Genomic DNA, 21987 nt, shown 5'->3' with positions numbered 1-21987 from the left:
GCACAAGGACCCAGAGTATGGAGGAAGAATGGAGAGGCCCAAGGACCTAGAGTATGGAGGAAGAATGGAGAGGCCCAAGGACCCCGAGTATGGAGGAAGAATGGAGAGGCACACACTGCAAGATGCTTGAAGTCCAGTGTGAAGTTTCCACAGTCTGTGTTAATTTGGGGAGCCATGTCATCTGCTGGTGTTGGCCCACTGTGCTTCATTAAGTCCAGGGTCAACGCAGCCGTCTACCAGGAGATTTTGGAGCACTTCATGCTTCCTTCTGCAGACAAGCTTTATGGGGATGCTGACTTCATTTTCCAGCAGGACTTGGCACCTCCCACACTGCCAAAAGCACCAAAACCTGGTTCAATGACCGTGGGATTACTGTGCTTGATTGGCCAGCAAACTCGCCTGAACCCCATAGAGAATCTATGGGGCATTGCCAAGAGAAAGATAAGAGAGCTTGTTTTTACCAAGTCAGTTTAAATGCAAGATTTCAATCTGTCCAGTCTTGCTTCATTGACAGGTCTGAATGACCCAAAGCAAAGGAGGTCTACCCAAAACTAAACATTCATTGGCGCGTTGGCTGTGCATTGAGCAATTGTTTGGCAGATTTAACCAACCTCTCACTGCACCGGCAAAAGGCATCAAGGCAATTTACCTGTAACAGCACAAGTCTGTTGACTTAAATTGTGTGGCTGAGAACACTAGAGAGCGGTGACATCATTGAGAATGCAGCCTATCCAATCAGAGCCCAGTGACACCACTGAGAATGCAGCCTATCCATTCACTAGAGAGTGATGACATCACTGAGAATGCAACCTATCCAATCACTAGAGACTGGTGACATCACTGAAGATGCAGCCTATCCAATCACTATAGACCAGTGACATCACTGAAGATGCAGCCTATCCATTTACTAGAGAGCGGTGACATCACTGAGAAAGCAGCCTATTCACTAGAGAGCGGTGACATCACTGCGAGAGCAGCCTATCCATTCACTAGAGAGCGGTGACATCACTGAAGATGCAGCCTATCCAATCACTAGAGAGCAGTGACATCACTGAGAAAGCAGCCTATCCATTCACTAGAGAGCGGTGACATCACTGAAGATGCAGCCTATCTAATCACTAGAGACTGGTGACATCACTGCGAGAGCAGCCTATCCATTCACTAGAGAGCGGTGACATCACTGAGAATGCAGCCTATCCATTAAATGGAAAATTTTCCTTCCTGCTCGTTCGAATTTAGTTGAAAACAATAGTAGATTTGACTCCAGTAATGATTAAAAAAAAACAATAAAAAAAAAACAAAAAACAAATCACATTTTATTAGAACATTCTATTCCTAAGAATTTTCGTTCAGAATTTGACCCATCTGTGGCCAGCTCAAGGCACTCCAGTGATGAACAGGAAATTGGAGGACGGCTATCACCGGCGAGCTTTGTGTTCTGTCAATGACAGGTCCGTTTTATGACATTATCAGTCTGACTTCTGTAGTATGGAGCACTTCCCTTCCAGGGCACCTTGAGTTGTATCGAAGGACTGCGTTTGGGAGGCCGTATTCCAACCAATCAGCTGCCTGGAGTCTGACCTCAAGCCTAATTATGACTTCTGTGACAGGACAATAAGCGTATTACAGGAGCAGGGGGAGGAGGATTCCCAGGAAATCCTGTCTTCTAGATAAATGCTGTCACTTTAGTAACAAGGAAAAGTAATTAGAAACGGTCTGAGGGTCAAAGGAAACCACAGCTGACTCCAGTCTGAAGAAGAAAGGTAACCCCGACCCGTATGGAAGAAGAACGCTTGATGCTTGTACCACACAACATAAAAACCTGATACTGTTAATAGTCCCGTCAGTTATTTATCTGTTGATCCTGCCAGTGTTACTTTTATCAACTTATTTCCATGGCTGAATCTGCAGCATTGTCAGCCCTGCAAATCTTAGTTTCCTCATTTACCTTTGCGGTGACGTCATCACGTTCAACTTAGAGACACTGTGGGGAAAAGGATTCAGCCAATGAAAGCTTATTGATCTTAGAAGTGGCGTCATCACATCACTGCATCCACCTGTACTGTATGTGATGTGACTTATTCAGGGCTCATTCAAACCACATGCAGGGGGATGCGTTTCTGAACGCGTTAACATTGCATAGACAGTCCAAAATCCATCTCAGGCAGTGAGCACATTGCATGCCATTGGCTATAGCAGTGGTCTCCAAAATGCAGGCCGAGGGCCAGATATGGCACCTTGCTAGCCTTTATCTGGGGCACTATTCCTCCTAGTGACATGAGGTACTGTTCCTCCAACTGACACCAACACTGGGGCATAATTACTGACACTCATCAGGCAGTATTGCTCCCACTGACTCCAATCATCTGCCACTATTCTTCCCACTGACACCAATGATGGGGTGGTATTCCTCCCACTGACACCAATGATGGGGTGGTATTCCTCCCACTGACACCAATGATGGGGTGCTATTCCTCCCACTGACACCAATGATGGGGTGCTATTCCTCCCACTGACACCAATTATGGGGCACTATTCCTCCCACTGACTCCAATCATCAGGCACTATTTCTCCCACTCTCACCAATTATGGGGCACTATTCCTTCCACTGACACCAATTATGGGGCACTATTTCTTCCACTGATACCACTGATGGGACACTATTCCTTCCACTGACACCAATGATGGGACACTATTCCTTCCACTGACACCAATGATGGGACACTATTCCTCCCACTGACACCAATGATGGGACACTATTCCTCCCACTGACACCAATGATGGGACACTATTCCTCCCACTGACACCAATGATAGGGCACTATTCCTCTCACTGACTCCAATTATGGGGCACTATTCCTCTCACTGACACCAATGATGGGACAATATTCCTCCCACTGACACCAATGATAGGGCACTATTCCTTCCACTGACTCCAATTATGGGGCACTATTCCTCTCACTGACACCAATGATGGGACACTATTCCTCCCACTGACACCAATGATGGGACACTATTCCCTCCACTGACACCAATGATGGAGCACTATTCCTCCCACTGACTCCAATGATGGGGCACTATTCCTCCCACTGACTCCAATGATGGGGCACTATTCCTCCCACTGACTCCAATTATGGGGCACTCATCCTTCCACTGACACCAATGATGGGACACTATTCCTCCCACTGACACCAATGATGGAGCACTATTCCTCCCACTGACACCAATGATGGAGCACTATTCCTCCCACTGACACCAATGATGGAGCACTATTCCTCCCACTGACTCCAATTATGGGGCACTACTTCTCCTCCTACTGACCACCACTCCTGAAGCCATGTTAGTTCTCACCAATGTCACCAATCCGCCCCCCTAAAGTTTGAAAGACATTAAACCGGCCCTTTGTTTGAAAAGTTTGGAAACCCCTGGCTTGGGGCAAGCTTCATTTTTTGCTGTGTCAACACATGTAATTGCAACAGAACACAACCCTGAGGGGGAAAAAAACAAGTTTGGCTCCTTTAATAAGCTGTCCTTCCCCATGCCAAACATGCTTAGAAACACCGCACTGCACACAGACGTAAATGCTGGCAAACGCATCGAAAATGCGCACAACACAAAAACATTTAAAGTGGTTCTGAAGGCTGAAAGTTTTTTTTTTCTTCATGCATTCTATGCATTTAACCACTTCCAGTCCGGATACTTTTACCCCCTTCCAGTCCAGGCCAATTTTCAGCTTTCAGTGCTGTTACACTTTGAATGACAATTGCGCAGTCATGCAACACTGTACCCATATAAATGTTTTAACATTTTTTTGAGACAGATAAAGGTTTATTTTGGTGGTATTTATTCACTGCTGGGATTTTTATTTTTTTTGCTATGTAAATGAAAAAGTCCAAAAATTTTGAAAAAATGTTTTTCTTGCAAAATTTTGCAAATAATATTTCATCATAAATCTTGGCCAAAATGTATTCCGTTATCTTTTTAGTAAAAAAAATAACCCAAATTAGTTTATAACCAAAAATTATCATTTTTAAACATATTTTTTTCTATTTTTATTTATGTTTTTTTTTACATACTGTCACCCTAGCAGTACAGTGCCACCATGGCGACACTGTACTACTTGTAGGGGGTGATAAAGATTTTTTTTTTGTTTTTAACACTGATTGCTTTTACACCCATAAAGACTGTAAAAGCAATCATTTCTCCTTCTCTCTGGCTGCATTCTTGCAGCCATTGAGAACTACTGTGTGAGCTGCGACTGGTCACATGGTACAAGGCTGTTGTGAATAGCCTTGCACCATGTGACCTCTGTGATCATTCACAGATTTCACACGTAGTAAGCAATGATGTCAGAAGTGATATCAGAGTAAATATTATTTCATCATAAATCCTGGCCAAAATGTATTCCGTTATCTTTTTAGTAAAAAAAAAAAAACCCAAATTAGTTTAAAACCAAAAATTATCATTTTTAAAAAATTTTTATACATTTTTATTTTATTTTTTTATAATATTTGGTTTTTTTTTTTTTTTACACATACTGTCACCCTAGCGGTACAGTGTCACCATGGTGACACTGTACCACTTGTGGGGGGTGATGAAGCCATAAAGGCTGTAAAAGCAATCATTTCTCCTTCTCTCTGGCTGCAGGAGCCCCTGCAAGGTATCGGCGGTCATGTGACCACCAAAAATAAAGTGATGTAGAAGCACTATTTACCTAAAAAAAGCAAGGATTGCTGAACAGGGCTAACTGTCCAGGACTGTATTGTATATGTGGTAGTAGCAGGTTTGCCTCATTATTGTACTCGAGCAACAATATAAATCAGTGCAGTATTGTTTTATTGTGTTTGTTTTGTTTTTTGTTTTTTTTACAGATAATTGGAATTGTCATACAAATTTCACCTTGTAACCCGAATGCAATCTGCAAAAATAAAGAACGTCTTCCTACATACAGTATATGTTGTTCATGGAGTCCCCATTCTTTTAACCTATTGCTGTCCATGTGGTGAATAAGAGGCAAACAGAGTGGGCTTTAATACCCACACGCCGTACATGCGTGTCCATGGATGACTAAGGTCTCACAATGACCAAGCTCTCACAGACAGCTCCCAGTCTCTAGTTATCAAAAGCCAGCAGGGCAACACAGTGGGCTAAGTGGTTAGCACTCCCACCTGGCATTACTAGGGTTGTTGGTTTGAATCCCAACCACAGCACCACCTGCTTGGATTTTGCATGTTCTCCCTGTGTGGGTTTCCTCCGGGTACTCCGGTTTCCTTCCACATTCCAAAGACATGCTGGTAGGTTAATTGGCCCTAGTATGTGTATGTATGAATGTGAGTTAGGGACCTTAGATTGTACGCCCCTTGAGGGTTAGGGACTGATGTGAATGTTATATATATATATATATATATATATATATATATAGAACTGCGTAAATTGACGGCATTTTGTAAGCACCTGTAATAAATAAAATGTCATAGACAATCACCGTGAGACCTGTTCTAATAGCTTGGAGAACTGTGCCAAGTGCTGGATGTGATCCTCTGCTTCGATGGGTACTGGCGTAAAAGTGCTCATCCAAAAGGCATAGGGGTTTATTTACTAAAGCTGGAGAGTCCAAAATCAGACTCCCTTCTGCATAGAAACCAATCAGCTTCTAACCTCAGCTTGTTCAATGAAGCTTTGGCAATGAAACCTGGAAGCTGATTGGTTTCTATGCAGAAGGGAGTCTGATTTTGGACTCTCCAGCTTTAGTAAATAAACCCCATAGTGTCTGTACAATGTGAAGGCACCGCACTCCCACTAGCCCAGTGCGTGTTGGTAGTAGGAAGCAGCCGCACCCTAGGCTCATACTAAGCCATGCCTCTGAAGTGTTTCACACCCCCCCTCAGTGCTTTTAATTGGATAGAGTAAGGAAGGGTTATAACCCCTGTCTGTTTTTATGGTTATCTGTGTCCCCTTGGAGAGATTTCCCTTCAGTTTCTGTCTTACAGCCAAACAGGAAGTAAGAGGGAATCCCTCCAAAACCAAACCCTTGCTGTAATCAAAACGTGGGTACGCTCCGACAATGCCACATCCCTATTTTATAACTAGAACAAACTATTTAGCCGTCCGCCCTATAACAGAAGTACTGCTACAGGGCGGCACAGGTGCGCAAAATCACACATATATATATATATATATATATATATATATATATATATATATATATATATATACACACGTGATTTCGCATTTCCGGGTAGGGGGAGCCTACCCGTGCCGCCATTCGTGGCCGCAGCTGTCCATCACCGGATTCCGGACGGTGTTTACTCGCCGGCACCCGGTGATTGCCGAGCATCTATGACGGAGGGAGAACTGTTTGTAAACAAAACAGTTCTCTCCCGTGTCAGCTCCTGCACACTGCTTTGCATGGCTGAGCACAGCCATGCAAAGCAGTGTGCTTACAGTAAAGCACAAACACAGCCCACATAGTAATACAGCACACAGTTAACCCTTTGATCGCCCCACATGTTAACCCCTTCCTGCCCAGTGCCATTAGTACAGTGTCAGTGCTTTTTATTAGCACTGATCACTGTATTGGTGTCACTGGGGATGTCAGTGACACCAAGTCAGTTCCCCCCCAGTGTCAGAATGCCTGCCGCAGTCCCGCTATAAGTCGCTGATTGCTGCCATTACGTGTAAAAATTAAAAATCCCAGTATATATACTGTCATTTGTAAACGTTATAAATTTCATGTAAACCAATTCATTTACATGTATTGGGATTTTTTTTTTAGCAAAGACATGGAACAGAATACATTTTGGCCGAAAATTAATTTTTAAAATTTTTTTACAGGACATGTTTAAAAACAAAAAGTCAAAAATATTGTTTTTTTTCTCAAAATTGTCGGTATTTTATTTTTTATAGCAGAAAAAATAAATTCCGCACAGGTGATCAAATACCCCCGAAAGAAAGCTCTATTCGTAGGGGAAAAAAAAGGACATAAATTTCATTTGGGTGCAGCGTTGCATGACTGCACAATTGTCAGTTAAAGTAATGCAGAGCCGTAATGAAAAAAATGGCGTGGTCAGGAGGGGGGGAAAATCCTCAGGAGGGCAAGTGGTTAAAGGCATTCATATCACAACATGTACAGAAGAATATTTGTTGATCTTTTTTTTTTAACCCTTTGGCTACCGGGCACTTTTACCCCCTTCCTGCCCAGGCCAATTTTTAGTTTCAGCGCTGTCACAGTTTGAATGACAATTGCGCGGTCATGCAACACTGTACCCATATGAAATTTTTATAATTTTTTCACACAAACAGAGCTTTCTTTTAGTGGTATTTAATGGTCACCAATTTGCACTATAAAAAAAAAAAAAAAAAAAAAAAAAAAGCAAAAAGATTTGAAAAAAAAAAAAAAAAGTTTTTTGTTTCTATTATAAAATTTTGCAAACAGGTAATTTTTTTCCTTCACTGATGTGCATTGATGAGGCTGCACTGATGAGGTGGCACGGATAGGCAGTACTGATGGGCACTGATGAGTAGGCATTGATGATGCTACACTGATATGCAGCAATGATGGCCACTGATAGGTGCAGTGATGGGCGCAACTGCTGAGCGGCACTGCTGGGCACTGATCATCAGTGCCCTGATGATCAGTGCAAATGTCCTCTGTGTGAAAACAGTTTTGCCTTTAGTCATACTCTAATCATTTATCCCCGGGTGGAAGTCATATGATGTCCTCAGGTTTAAAGCGGAGTTCCATCCAAAAGTTGAATCTCAGTTTGTTTACCTCCTCCCCCCTCCACTGCCATAATTGGCACTTTTTTTTGGGGGGGGAGCGGATAGCGGTTTTGACAGGTACCCGCTCCCACTTCTGGCTCAGTTACCATCAGCAGTCTGGCAGAAGGCTGCTGGACCAATCAGGATGTGCAGCACGACAAGCGCATGCGCAGTGGGCACCCGGATGTGAATCCTCAAGCTGCCGCAGCCTGGTGCCCACAGTTGTGATGCCGACACCAGGGAGAGCACATTGCTGGACCTTGAGATAGGCAAGTGTGTGTTTATTAACCACTTCCCGACCGGCCGTTGTATATAAACGGCCGGACGGTGGCACTGCAGGGTCGGGTGGCCGTCTATAAACGGCCTCCCCGCACCCTGCTTGTGCACGCTCCCTGGGAGCGCGCAGCACCGCGATCCGGTGCCCGCTGTGTCCTCCGGAATGAATGAGAGCCAATAACTGCCAGTGAGTGATGGGGCAGCGGAGGATCTAAGAGAATCCTGATAAACACAATCCCCTGCAAGGGATGGGAGGGGTGTGGCTGCGCACTGCTCTCAGGATTCTGATTGGCTTCTGATCCAACATAGAAATTTAAGACAGATCTTTTAGAGGACGCGGCCTTCAGGCTAGGTTCACATCTGTGCAGGTTGCGGTTGGCACATTTTGGAACATGTGTTTTCGATGATTATTTTTATGCGGATTGTATTTTTTCTCTTTTTAGCGAATAGGAAAGTATGACAGATCTGTTCATGTAGTGCGACTTTAACACTCTCTGGCACCTAAGTAGCATAAAAGTGGCATCAAAGTAGTGGAGGAACCTCTAGGTGCCCAAAGCCATGTTATGGTTGGGGTAAATGTTGGGGTTAACCACTTCCCGTCCGGCCCATGTATATAAACGGCCTCCCCGCCCCCTGCTTGTGAGGGCTCCCTGGGAGCGTGCAGTATCGTGATCTGGTGCCCGCTGTGTCCTCCGGACACAGTGGAACACCGATCGTTGTACGGGACCTCTGTGTGAGGTCCCGATCATGTGATCACCGATTGGCCAATCAGTGATCACATGCAGAGTAGTAAGCAAGATGTCACTTGTGACATCATTGCTTACTACGTGTGAAATCTGTGAATGATCACAGAGGTCACATGGTACAAGGCTATTCACAACAGCCTTGTATCATGTGACAAGCTGTGACCAATCACAGCTCACACAGTAGTTCTCCATGGCTGCAAGAATGCAGCCAGAGAGAAGGAGAAATGATTGCTTTTACAGCCTTCATGGGTCTAATTTTTGGTTAAAAACTAATTTGGGTTATTTTTTTTTTTTTTTACCAAAAAGATAATGGAATAGATTTTGGCCAAGATTTATGATGAAATATTATTTATTTACAAAATTTTATAAGAAAAACACTTTTCAAAATTTTTGGGCTTTTTCATTTACATAGCAAAATAAATAAAAATCCCAGCGGTGAATAAATACCACCAAAATAAAGCTTTATCTGTCTCAAAAAAATGCTAAACAATTCATATGGGTACAGTGTTGCATGACCGCGCAATTGTCATTCAAAGTGTGATAGCGCTGAAAGCTGAAAATTGGCCTGGGCAGGAAGGGGGTAAAAGTGTCCGGACTGGAAGGGGGTGAAAGTGTCCGGACTGGAAGGGGGTGAAAGTGTCCGGACTGGAAGGGGGTGAAAGTGTCCGGACTGGAAGGGGGTGAAAGTGTCCGGACTGGAAGGGGGTGAAAGTGTCCGGACTGGAAGGGGGTGAAAGTGTCCGGACTGGAAGGGGGTGAAAGTGTCCGGACTGGAAGGGGGTGAAAGTGTCCGGACTGGAAGGGGGTGAAAGTGTCCGGACTGGAAGGGGGTGAAAGTGTCCGGACTGGAAGGGGGTGAAAGTGTCCGGACTGGAAGGGGGTGAAAGTGTCCGGACTGGAAGTGGTTAAAAGTCAGCAGCTACAGTTTTTGTAGCTGCTGACTTTGAATAAAACAAAAAAATTACTGGAACTCCGGTTTAAGTGGTGATACTGGGCTGCGGCTGCAGACATCATCCCAGTATCAGAATTTTCAGCCAATGCTCATTCATGTAGAAGTGATTTCAGCGGCTATACAATCACTTCTACAGGTAGCGGAAAGGGGTCCCTCCTGCCGTCGCCTTTCCCAGGCTCTCCCATCCCACCGGAGAGCCCGAAAACCATTCCGACCAATGGGATCTAGTGAGCCACACGAGGAACTGACATTGTTCCTCACTCTCTGTGAGATCAGAAACTGGAAAACAAGAATTTTGTCACTTCCAGTTTCGGTTTGATGCTTACAAGCTGTTACCAGCAAAATCGGTTTGATCAGCTGCAAATGGAGGCCAAAGGAGAAATCTGGGGTCTAACAGACACCAGATCTCTCCATAAAGAGGACCTGTCATGCTTATTGCTATCACAAGGGATGTTGTTCATGCTTTGTGCTACCAATAAAGTTTATTAAAAAAAATTAAAGAGTGGAAAAATAACTTTTAAAATAAATAATTTAAAGCGCCCCTCCCCACTCACATGCAAAGTCATACATAAGTCCCGTACGCATATGTAAACAGTGATCGCACCACACACGTGAGGCATCACCGCAAACATCAGACCGAGAGAAATCATTTTGCTTCCAGACCTTCTGTGAAACTCTAAACTGGTAACCTGTAGAGGCTTTAAAAAACGCCACCAACTGAGTTTTTTAGGTACCTTCTTTGGCACAGTTCCACAGGCGTATACAATTTTAAAGTGTGACACGTTAGGTATCTATCTACTCGACATAACAATCTTTTATATATCACAAAAAATGGGTATGTTTAGTGTGTTTACGAAAATTCATGAAAGTATATTTTTTGCCCGAAAAAATGCGTTTGAAAAACCCCTGCTCAAATGCCATGTGACCAAAAATTGCAACACCCACCATTTTATTATCACCCACCATTTTTTAAGCCTCTGCTTAAAAAAAAAAATTATACGGTAAGTAATTTTCTAGGAAAAAAATAAAAGTAGATTTTTTACATATATGTGGTTAAAGGTCAAACAGGAGCTGCGCCTCTTCAAGTCATGGTTGTCACTGGTGTCACCTCCCACTGACTCTTTTTAAAGCAGATCTAAAGTTACAGTACAAAAAAATTGCAAACAAGTTTTTTTTTTTTAAAGAAAAGACTTTCAATGTGTCTTCTGCAGCAAAAAAAAAAATAATTTGCCTGTTAATCTTACACACCAATAGAACGCGGGGTCCGGGGAGACCACATATAGTGAACGCGGGGTCCGGGGAGACCACATATAGTGAACGCGGGGTCCGGGGAGACCACATATAGTGAACGCGGGGTCCGGGGAGACCACATATAGTGAACGCGGGGTCCGGGGAGACCACATATAGTGAACGCGGGGTCCGGGGAGACCACATACAGTGAACGCGGGGTCCGGGGAGACCACATACAGTGAACGCGGGGTCCGGGGAGACCACATACAGTGAACGCGGGGTCCGGGGAGACCACATACAGTGAACGCGGGGTCCGGGGAGACCACATACAGTGAACGCGGGGTCCGGGGAGACCACATACAGTGAACGCGGGGTCCGGGGAGACCACATACAGTGAACGCGGGGTCCGGGGAGACCACATACAGTGAACGCAGGGTCCGGGGAGACCACATACAGTGAACGCAGGGTCCGGGGAGACCACATACAGTGAACGCAGGGTCCGGGGAGACCACATACAGTGAACGCAGGGTCCGGGGAGACCACATATAGTGAACGCAGGGTCCGGGGAGACCACATATAGTGAACGCAGGGTCCGGGGAGACCACATATAGTGAACGCAGGGTCCGGGGAGACCACATATAGTGAACGCAGGGTCCGGGGAGACCACATATAGTGAACGCAGGGTCCGGGGAGACCACATATAGTGAACGCAGGGTCCGGGGAGACCACATATAGTGAACGCAGGGTCCGGGGAGACCACATATAGTGAACGCAGGGTCCGGGGAAACCACATATAGTGAACGCAGGGTGCGGGGAGACCACATATAGTGAACGCAGGGTGCGGGGAGACCACATATAGTGAACGCAGGGTGCGGGGAGACCACATATAGTGAACGCAGGGTCCGGGGAGACCACATATAGTGAACGCAGGGTCCGGGGAGACCACATATAGTGAACGCAGGGTCCGGGGAGACCACATATAGTGAACGCAGGGTCCGGGGAGACCACATATAGTGAACGCAGGGTCCGGGGAGACCACATATAGTGAACGCAGGGTCCGGGGAGACCACATATAGTGAACGCAGGGTCCGGGGAGACCACATATAGTGAACGCAGGGTCCGGGGAGACCACATATAGTGAACGCAGGGTCCGGGGAGACCACATATAGTGAACGCAGGGTCCGGGGAGACCACATATAGTGAACGCAGGGTCCGGGGAGACCACATATAGTGAACGCAGGGTCCGGGGAGACCACATATAGTGAACGCAGGGTGCGGGGAGACCACATATAGTGAACGCAGGGTCCGGGGAGACCACATATAGTGAACGCAGGGTCCGGGGAGACCACATATAGTGAACGCAGGGTCCGGGGAGACCACATATAGTGAACGCAGGGTCCGGGGAGACCACATATAGTGAACGCAGGGTCCGGGGAGACCACATATAGTGAACGCAGGGTCCGGGGAGACCACATATAGTGAACGCAGGGTCCGGGGAGACCACATATAGTGAACGCAGGGTCCGGGGAGACCACATATAGTGAACGCAGGGTCCGGGGAGACCACATATAGTGAATGCAGGGTCCGGGGAGACCACATATAGTGAACGCAGGGTCCGGGGAGACCACATATAGTGAATGCAGGGTCCGGGGAGACCACATATAGTGAATGCAGGGTCCGGGGAGACCACATATAGTGAATGCAGGGTCCGGGGAGACCACATATAGTGAACGCAGGGTCCGGGGAGACCACATATAGTGAACGCAGGGTCCGGGGAGACCACATATAGTGAATGCAGGGTCCGGGGAGACCGGATATAGTGAATGCAAGATCCGGGGATTAGTAACATGTTAAGAAGAGCAAACCCAGAGGCGAGTGTTTATTCTAAATGTTGTCACTGCCACCACCCACTAGAGTTCTACTTTGCATTGAAGCAGGTCAGGACAGGCAATACATGATTGTGGGTATCTACTTTAGAGAATGTACTTGTCTGTATTGTAGTAGTCCTTCCAGCTTCACTGCAGACAAAAAAAAAACAAAAAACAAACAGCACAAATCTAGAGATTTAAACAGATTGCAAACTACTGTGAAAAAAAAGGGGCCGGAGCACAAATAAAAATCACCTCCGGGCACAAATTAACCACACAGAAAATGGGAGTGCGGCCAATGGCTGCCTATATGACAAGGTGTAATTAATCACACAGGACACATGTAAAGCAAGTATTACAGCAAACTGGTTCCTCTGAAATTGAACTCCAAATTTTCAGGAAGTGTAACAGCATGGTGAGAGGAGATTAGTTATAAGGTGTCAGACAGTCCTCTGTGCAGCCTGTCCATTCACTAGAGAGCAGTGACACCACCAAGAATGCAGCCTATCCATTCACTAGAGACCAGTGACATCACTGAGAATGAAGCCTATCCATTCACTAGAGAGCTGTGACATCACTGAGAATGCAGCCTTTCCATTCACTAGAGAGCGGTGACATCACTAAGAATGCAGCCTATCCGTTCACTAGAGAGCGGTGACATCACTGAGAATGCAGCCAATCCATTCACTAGAGAGCGGTGACATCACCGAGAATGCAGCCTATCCATTCACTAGAGAGCGGTGACATCACTGAGAATGCAGCCTATCCATTCACTAGAGAGCGGTGACATCACCAAGAATGCAGCCTATCCATTCACTAGAGAGCGGTGACATCACCAAGAATGCAGCCTATCCATTCACTAGAGAGCAGTGACATCACTAAGAATGCAGCCTATCCATTCACTAGAGAGCGGTGACATCACTGAGAATGCAGCCAATCCATTCACTAGAGAGCGGTGACATCACCGAGAATGCAGCCTATCCATTCACTAGAGAGCGGTGACATCACTGAGAATGCAGCCTATCCATTCACTAGAGAGCGGTGACATCACTGAGAATGCAGCCTATCCATTCACTAGAGTCAAGAATGGCCCCACCCCTGAGGATCTTTATGACTAAGAAATTGGTCAAGAGAGAAGTGTCTGCTATTGTTGCAGGCCACCGACTCATAAATGAATGAAGCTAGCGTTTGCCAGGCAGATGGCATTTCCCGCAGGGATTAGCAGTGGTAGTCCCTGGACTGGTTTGGACATGGGGGGTTGGGGGGCTCATAAGAAGACATTGCACCTCCTATACAGTGATTCATTCTAATTATTTATTTTTCAACTTCCAGCCTAATCACAGGAACAGTTAGAAACAGTAACCAATCAGATTTCAGATTACACTGCCAGGAAAGATGGTCCATATGTTGGATTAGGCCCCATTCACAGGGGCATGGGCCGTACACCTGTGTGTGTGAGGTACATGTTTACCTGCACAGGGTTGTACTGGTGTCCCGTCATCCTCATGCAGGACGTGCTATTCAGGCAAGGTTCTCACTGTTGCGGGTTTGCAGGCCGCATTTGCGTGGACAGAGCAGTCCATTCATTTGAAGAGGTTTCTGAAGCATTTTTAAAACGCAGCAGCCGGGAAATCATATGGTGCTCTTGCACGGTTCACACTTTTGCAGGAACAGCTTTGGTCCCCTCACCCGCAATGGTGTGCAGCAGGCTTTGCGTCAACGGAGATGCGGCAGCTGTGTGAACAGACGCTGCTTCCAATTGCACATCAATGCGGATTCTTAGCCCTGACCGCAGACAGTGAATGTGGGACCGGCACCCACAGAGATGTCACACCGGAAGCAGCGGCTGCATCTCAACTGACGGGGAAGCGACCTCCTGCACGGGGACACACCCACCTCCTCTGGATCCCTGCGCCGGTGAGCGTGGCCCCCCCCACACAGCTGTACACTGGAGTGTGAATGAGAGCTCAGAGTCGGCCTTCCACCGATACACCAAGCTACGGCAGAGAGTATAGATTATATGGGGGAGGGGTCATAGTCACATGAACAGGCAGATGGAAGGGGGTGCACACATACTGTTGGGGGGGGGGGTGTCATACATATGTACACACACACACAGAGGGCCTGGGGGCATCTATATTATAAATACTCATAGGTACAGGTGTGGGGAGGGGGTGTATATACCTATTGGGGTGGGGGTGATAATAATACTTGCATGAGTACAGATGGGGGGAGGGGGAAATAATACTCGCTCATGTACATGTGCGGGGAGGGGGTGTATATACCTGTTGGGGTGGGGGTGATAATAGTACTTGCATGAGTACAGATGGGGGGAGGGGGAAATAATACTCGCACATGTACATGTGCGGGGAGGGGGTGTATATACCTATTGGGGTGGGGGTGATAATAATACTTGCATGAGTACAGATGGGGGAGGGGGAAATAATACTCGCACGTGTACAGGTGCGGGGAGGGGGTGTATATACTTTTGGGAGTGTGGTAATAAAACTCACACATAGGGGGGAGTGATAATATTCGCACATGTAAGGGTATATGTTGTGGGGGGTGGTAATAATACTCACACATATACATGTGGTGGGAGGGGTGTCTATGAAATGGAAGGGGGGGGGGGTTAATAATACTCACACAAGTACAGGTGGGGAGGGGTGTATATGTTATGGAGGGGGGGAGGGGGTAATAATACTCACATGTACAGGTGGGGGGAGGGGGTGTATATGTTATGGGGAGTGGTAATAATACTCACATGTACAGGTGAGGAGGGGGTAATAATAGCCACACATGTACAGGTGGGGAGAGCGGTGTATATATTGGGGGGGGGGTAATAATAGTCACGCATGTACAGTGCCTTGAAAAAGTCTTCCTCCCCCTTGAGATTTACCACATTGTGTCATGTTACAACCTAACATGTAAATGTATTTTATTGGGATTTGATGTGATGGACCAACACAAAGTGGCACATAATTGTGAAGTGGAAGGAAAATGAGAAATGGTTCTAAACAATTTATACAAATAAATCTGTGAAAAACGTGGGGTGCATTTGTATTCAGCCCCCCGGAGTCAGTACTTTGTAGGACCCCCTTTCTCTGCAATTCCAGCTGCAAGTCTTTTTGGGGATGTCTCTACCAGCTTTGCACATCTAGAGAGGGACATTTCTGCCCATTCTTCTTCTCTGCAGAATCGCTCAAGCTCTGTCAGATTGGATGGAGAGCGTCTGTGAACAGCAATCTTCAAGTCTTGCCACAGAGTCTCCATTGGATTTAGGTCTGGACTGTGACTGGACCATTCTAACACATGAATATGTTTTGATCTAAACCATTCCATTGTAGCTCTGGCTGGATGTTTCGGGTCGTTGTCCTGCTGGAAGGTGAACCTCCACCCCGGTCTCAAGTCTTTTGCAGACTCTAACAGGTTTTCTTCTAAGATTACCCTGTATTTGGCTCCATCCATCTTCCCATCAACTCTGACCAGCTTCCCTGTCTCTGCTGAAGAAAAGCATCCCCACAACATGATGCTTCCACCACCATGTTTCACGGTGGGGATGGTGTGTTCAGAGTTATGTGCAGTTAGTTTTCCGCCAAACATAGCGTTTTGCTTTTAGGCCGAAAGGTTCAATGTTGGTCTCATCTGACCAGAGCACCTTCTTCCACATGTTTGCTGTGTCCCCCACATGGCTTCTCACAAACTGTAAACAGGACTTCTTATGGCTTTCTTTCAACAATGGCTTTCTTCTTGCCACTCTTCCATAAAGGGCAGATTTGTGGAGTGCACGACTAATAGTTATCCTGTGGACAGATTCTCCCCCCTGAGCTGTGGATCTCTGCAGCTCCTCCAGAGTTACCATGGGCCTCTTGGCTGCTTCTCTGATGAATGTTCTCCTTGCCCGGCCTGTCAGTTTCGGTGGACGCCCATGTCTTGGTAGGTTTGAAGTTGTACCATACTCTGTCCATTTTCGGATGATGGACTGAACAGTGCTCCGTGAGATGTTCAAAGCTTGGGATATTTGTTTAGAACCTAACCCTGCTTTAAACTTTATCCCTGATCTGTCTGGTGTGTTCATTGGCCTCCATGATGATGTTTGTTCACTAATGTTCTCTAACAAACCTCTTGAGGGATTCACAGAACAGCTGTATTTATACTGAGATTACATTACACACAGGTGGACTCTATTTACTAATTAGGTGACTTCTGAAGGCAATTGGTTCCACTAGATTTTAGTTAGGGGTATCAGAGTAAAGGGGGCTGAATACAAATGCACACCACACTTTTCAGATATTAGTAAATAATGTTGAAAACCATTTATCATTTTCCTTCCACTTCACAATTATGTGCCACTTTGTGTTGGTCTATCACATCCAATCCCAATATAATAATACATTGACATTTTTGGGTGTAACATGACACAATGTGGAAAATTTCAAGGGGTATGAATACTTTTTCAAGGCACTTTCTGTTATGGGGGGTGGTAATAATACTCACACATATACAGGTGGAGGAGAAGGTGTGTGTATATACTATTGGGGGGGGGGGTGGTAATAACACTCACACATGTACAGGTGGGGGGAGGTGTGTATATACTATTGGGGGGGTGTAATAACACTCACACATGTACAGGTGGGGGGAGGTGTGTATATTCTATTGGGGGGTGCTAATAATACTCACACATGTACAGATGGGGGGAAGGTGTGTGTATATATACTATGGGGAGGTAGGGGTAATAACACACATGTACAATGTGCAGGTGGGGAGAGGGAGAGGTAACAATACTCACACATGTACAGGTGGGGGGAGGAGTGTATATATTGGGGGGGGGGGTAATAATACTCATGTACAGTGGGGGTAATAATCCTCACACATGGACGGGGGGGGGGGGGGTAATAATACTCACACATGTGCAGGTGGGGGGTGGTAATAATACTCACATGTACAGGTGTGTGTGTGTGGGGGGGGTAATAATACTCACAAATATACAGGGGAGGTAATAATACTCACACATGTGCAGGTGGGGGGTGGTAATAATACTCATACATGTACAGGTGTGTGTGTGGGGGGTAATAATACTCACAAATATACAGGGGAGGTAATAATACTCACACATGTGCAGGTGGGGGGTGGTAATAATACTCACACATGTACAGGTGGGGGGAGGGGGTGGCTCAGACATCAGTTGTGACTCTTCTCTTCCCCCCAGCAGGGAGCTCCGGACTGGCTCATGTTGTGTAGGTGGAGGGGGGGTACCGGTACAGCAGCCTCTCTCCCCCTCTCTCTCTTCTTCCCTCTTTCTGCAGCTGCCCAGGAGAGACGTGGCAGAGCGAACTCATCCGTCATCAGCCGGCGACCCTCGGCAGGCATGCTCAGTGCTGCAGGCGGGGATTCCCCTTCGCCATCTTGCTTGTGGCACGGGTTTGAGGGGACGTAGAGGCCGGGGCTGTTTACCAGTTGATACAAGAAGAGATGTGACCGGACAGGCAGAGCCTAAGGGGTTTCTGTTATTCCACAGTATATGGGGGGGTTCTCGTTGTTCAGATATGAAGCCAAACCTTCTATGGAATGAGAGGCGCCATCTTGGTTGTGGCACAGCTGTATGCAACACCACATAATAATAACATCTGTATAAGTTCTTAGTTGTAGGAATAGTGCTTTGTGATTACCCAATACAATACCAATTAATAAATAAATACATTTATTATTCTGTTTCCCAAGATATTTGAAATCACAGCTATATATGTCCCATCTGAACCCCAATTGGAACCAAACCCCCATACACTGATGAATAGACCTCGCTTTGAAGCGGTTTGGTTCTCCTTTACCAACAAATGGCCTATGCAGGTAAGGGGCACTGTAGATAAAAACAAACTCTGCAGCTTTGACTAAAGTTGGATAATATTCTTACTATAGGTGTAGGCCATTTGTGTACCTCCTGAAGCCTGGCCAGAAAAAATCCCACAGACGACATCACTCTGCCCCGTCCTGTTGCTAGGACGTTACTAAGACACTCCCAGCCAATTTAAACCCACTTGCATGCACCCTTTCTCCCCTGTATCAGTGGTTCTGAGCTGAGCGATAGGCCATTTGCGTACCTCCCAAAGTCTGGCCAAAAAACTCCCGGGGATGGCTTCACCTAGCCCCATCTTGTTGCAAGGACGTTGCTAAGACACTCCCAGCCAATTCAAACCCACTTCCTTGCACCCTTTCTCCCCTGTTTCAGTGGTTCTGAGCTGAGCGATAGGCCATTTGTGTACCTCCTGAAGCCTGGCCAAAAAACTCCCAGAGCTGGCATCACCCTGCCCCGTCCTGTTGCTAGCATGTTGCTAAGACACTCCCAGCCACTTCAAACCCACTTGCATGCATCCTTTCTCCCCTGTATCAGTGGTTCTGAGCTGAGCGATAGGCCATTTGCGTACCTCCCAAAGTCTGGCCAAAAAACCCCCAGGGATGGCATCACCTAGCCCCATCTTGTTGCAAGGACGTTGCTAAGACACTCCCAGCCAATTCAAACACACTTCCTTGCACCCTTTCTCCCCTGTTTCATTGGTTCTGAGCTGAGCAATAGGTCATTTGTGTACCTCCTGAAGCCTGGCCAGAAGAAATCCCACAGACGGCATCACCCTGCCCCGTCCTGTTGCTAGCATGTTGCTAAGACACTCCCGGCCAATTCAAACCCACTTGCATGCACCCTTTCTCCCCTGTGTCAGTGGTTCTGAGCTGAGCGATGCTGTGATGAAGGAGATAGTGGACCACACATGTGCGGAGGTTTGAGAGCTCGCTCCTGTGATGGTGGGGGCTGGGAGCGTCTTAGTGATGCCCTAGCAACCAGGCAAGAGGGCATGATGCCATCTCTGGGAGTTTTTTGGACATGCTTCAAGAGGTAGGTAAATAGCCTACGCCTGTAGCAAGGATGTTTTTAAAGTTTATTCAAAGCTGCACAGTTAGTTTTTTTCTGCAGGCGCCCCTCACACCTTTTTAGTAAAGGTGAATTAACCCTTTATCTCCCCCATAGACTTTATTTTTGCATGCGCCAGACCTTGTACAGCACACGCACGAGATCGGGAGTGCCTTCATCAGTGATCCTGCACCGAACAAGGAAGAAGCCAGCCACTGATGACATCTTTTGAAAATGGTGTCACAAGATACAAGGTGGAAGAAGAGCGACACACTAGCATGAAGGCAAATGGCAAGGCCCCTTTCACACGGGGATGGTCTTGTGACAAAGCCAGGTGATTAGGAATGTGCCTCAGCTGCCTGTCAAAACCCAGCAATGGCCACCAGACAGCCCCATACACAGTTTTGACCTACGCCGATCTGCTCCTGTTGCTATGGGAGACAGACCGCTCCGGGATAGAGTGCCGACAACATCTCTCTCGCTGCAAGAGGCTGTCCCACCTACAGTTGCAAGAAAAAGTATGTGAACCCCTTGGGATTACGTGGAGTTTTGCATGAATTGGGCATAAAATGTGCTCTGAACGTCATCTAAGTCACAACAATAGAAGAACACAGTCTGCTGAACATAATACTACACAAACATTAGATGTTGCCATGGTTTAATTGCACATAACATGTAAACATTCACAGTGCAGGGAGGAAAAAGTATGTGAGGCCCTAGCTTAATGACTTCTCCCAGAGCTAATTGGAAACATGAGTGAGCCAACCTTGACTCCAATCAGTGTGATGATATTGGATGTGTTGCTGACAGCTGTCCTGCCCTTAAAAAACACACACCTGTTTTGGGTTTACTGGTTTCAAGAAGCACTGTCTGATGTGAACCATGCCTCGCAGAAAAGAGCTTTCAGAAGACCTACGATCAAGAATTGTTGACTTGCATGAAGCTGGAAAGGGTTACAAAAGTATCTCCAAAAGCCTTGATGTTCATGTGTCCACGGTAAGACAGACTGTCTACAAATGGAGAAAGTTTAGCACTGTTGCTACTCTCTCTAGGCGTGGTCGTCCTGTAAAAATGACTGCAAGAGCACAGTGCAGAATGCTGCATGAGGTAAAGAAGAATCCCAGAGTGTCAGCTAAAGACGTACAGAAATCTCTGGCACATGCTAACATTTTTGTTGACACATCTACAATAAGGAAAACATTAAACAAGAATGGAGTACATGGGAGGACACCATGAAGGAAGCCATTGCTGTCCAAAAAGAAGATTGCAGCACGTTTGAAGTTTGCAAAAGAGCACCTGGATGTTCCACAGCACTACTGGCAAAATATACTGTGGACAGATGAAACCAAGATTGAGTTGTTTGGGAAGAACACACAACACTATGTGTGGAGAAAAAAAGGCACAGCACACCAACATCAAAACCTCATCCCCACTGTGAAACGTGGCGGAGGGAGCATCATGGTTTGGGGCTGCTTTGCTGCCTCAGGGCCTGGACGGATTGTTGTCATTGATGGGAAAATGAATTCCAGAGTTTATCAAGACATTTTGCAGGAAAACGTACGACCATCTGTCCGCCAACTGAAGCTCCGCAGAGGATGGGTGATGCAACAGGACAATGACCCAAAGCATACAAGTCATTCAACAAAACAATGGCTGCAACAGCACAGAATACGCCTTCTGGAGTGGCCCAGTCAGAGTCCTGACCTCAACCCGATTGAAATGCTGTGGCATGACCTTAAGAGAGCGATTCACACCAGACATCCCAAGAATATTGCTACACTGAAACAGTTTTGTGAAGAGGAGTGGTCCAAAATTACTCCAGATCGTTGTGCAGGTCTGATCTGCAACTACAGGAAACGTTTGGTTGAGGTTATTGCTGCCAAAGGAGGGTCAACCAGTTATTAAGTCCAAAGGTTCACATACTTTTTCCTCCCTGCACTGTGAATGTTTACATGTTATGTGCAATTAAACCATGGCAACATCTAATGTTTGTGTAGTATTATGTTCAGCAGACTGTGTTCTTCTATTGTTGTGACTTAGATGACGTTCAGAGCACATTTTATGCCCAATTCATGCAAAACTCCACGTAATCCCAAGGGGCTCACATACTTTTTCTTGCAACTGTATTACAGCCTCAGGGTCAGTTCACACTACATGCATTTCAATTGCTATTTTTCTACATCCAAAACGCACAGAAAGTAGATTATATGGTTGCCAATGTCATAGTTCACAGCAGTGCTTGCAGTTCCAGTGC

At 46.3% G+C, this 21987-nt stretch overlaps 1 protein-coding gene across 3 annotated transcripts in view; it reads right to left on the bottom strand.

Moving 5' to 3' along the window:
* The window catches only part of TMEM39A (transmembrane protein 39A), an 83598-nt gene extending 65413 nt beyond the window's left edge, over positions 1-18185 (bottom strand). Inside the window, exon 1 of one of the 3 annotated variants that reach the window (XM_089654746.1) lies at positions 17979-18185. The gene's annotated coding sequence lies outside the window, so the exon portion shown is untranslated. Of the gene's footprint in view, positions 1-15629; positions 15647-17396; positions 17420-17978 lie in introns of those variants that run through there. The other 2 variants (XM_089654747.1, XM_089654748.1) reach the window with 2 other exon arrangements.
* Positions 18186-21987: the final 3802 nt, after the last annotated feature.

Source organism: Staurois parvus, unplaced genomic scaffold (assembly GCF_062004578.1).
Source record: "Staurois parvus isolate SC_StPar_1 unplaced genomic scaffold, SC_StPar_1.0 ptg000795l, whole genome shotgun sequence".
NCBI classification, from domain to species: Eukaryota; Metazoa; Chordata; class Amphibia; order Anura; family Ranidae; genus Staurois; species Staurois parvus.
Note: the sequence above shows the minus strand (reverse complement) of the source record. Positions and strands in the feature narration are given on the sequence as shown.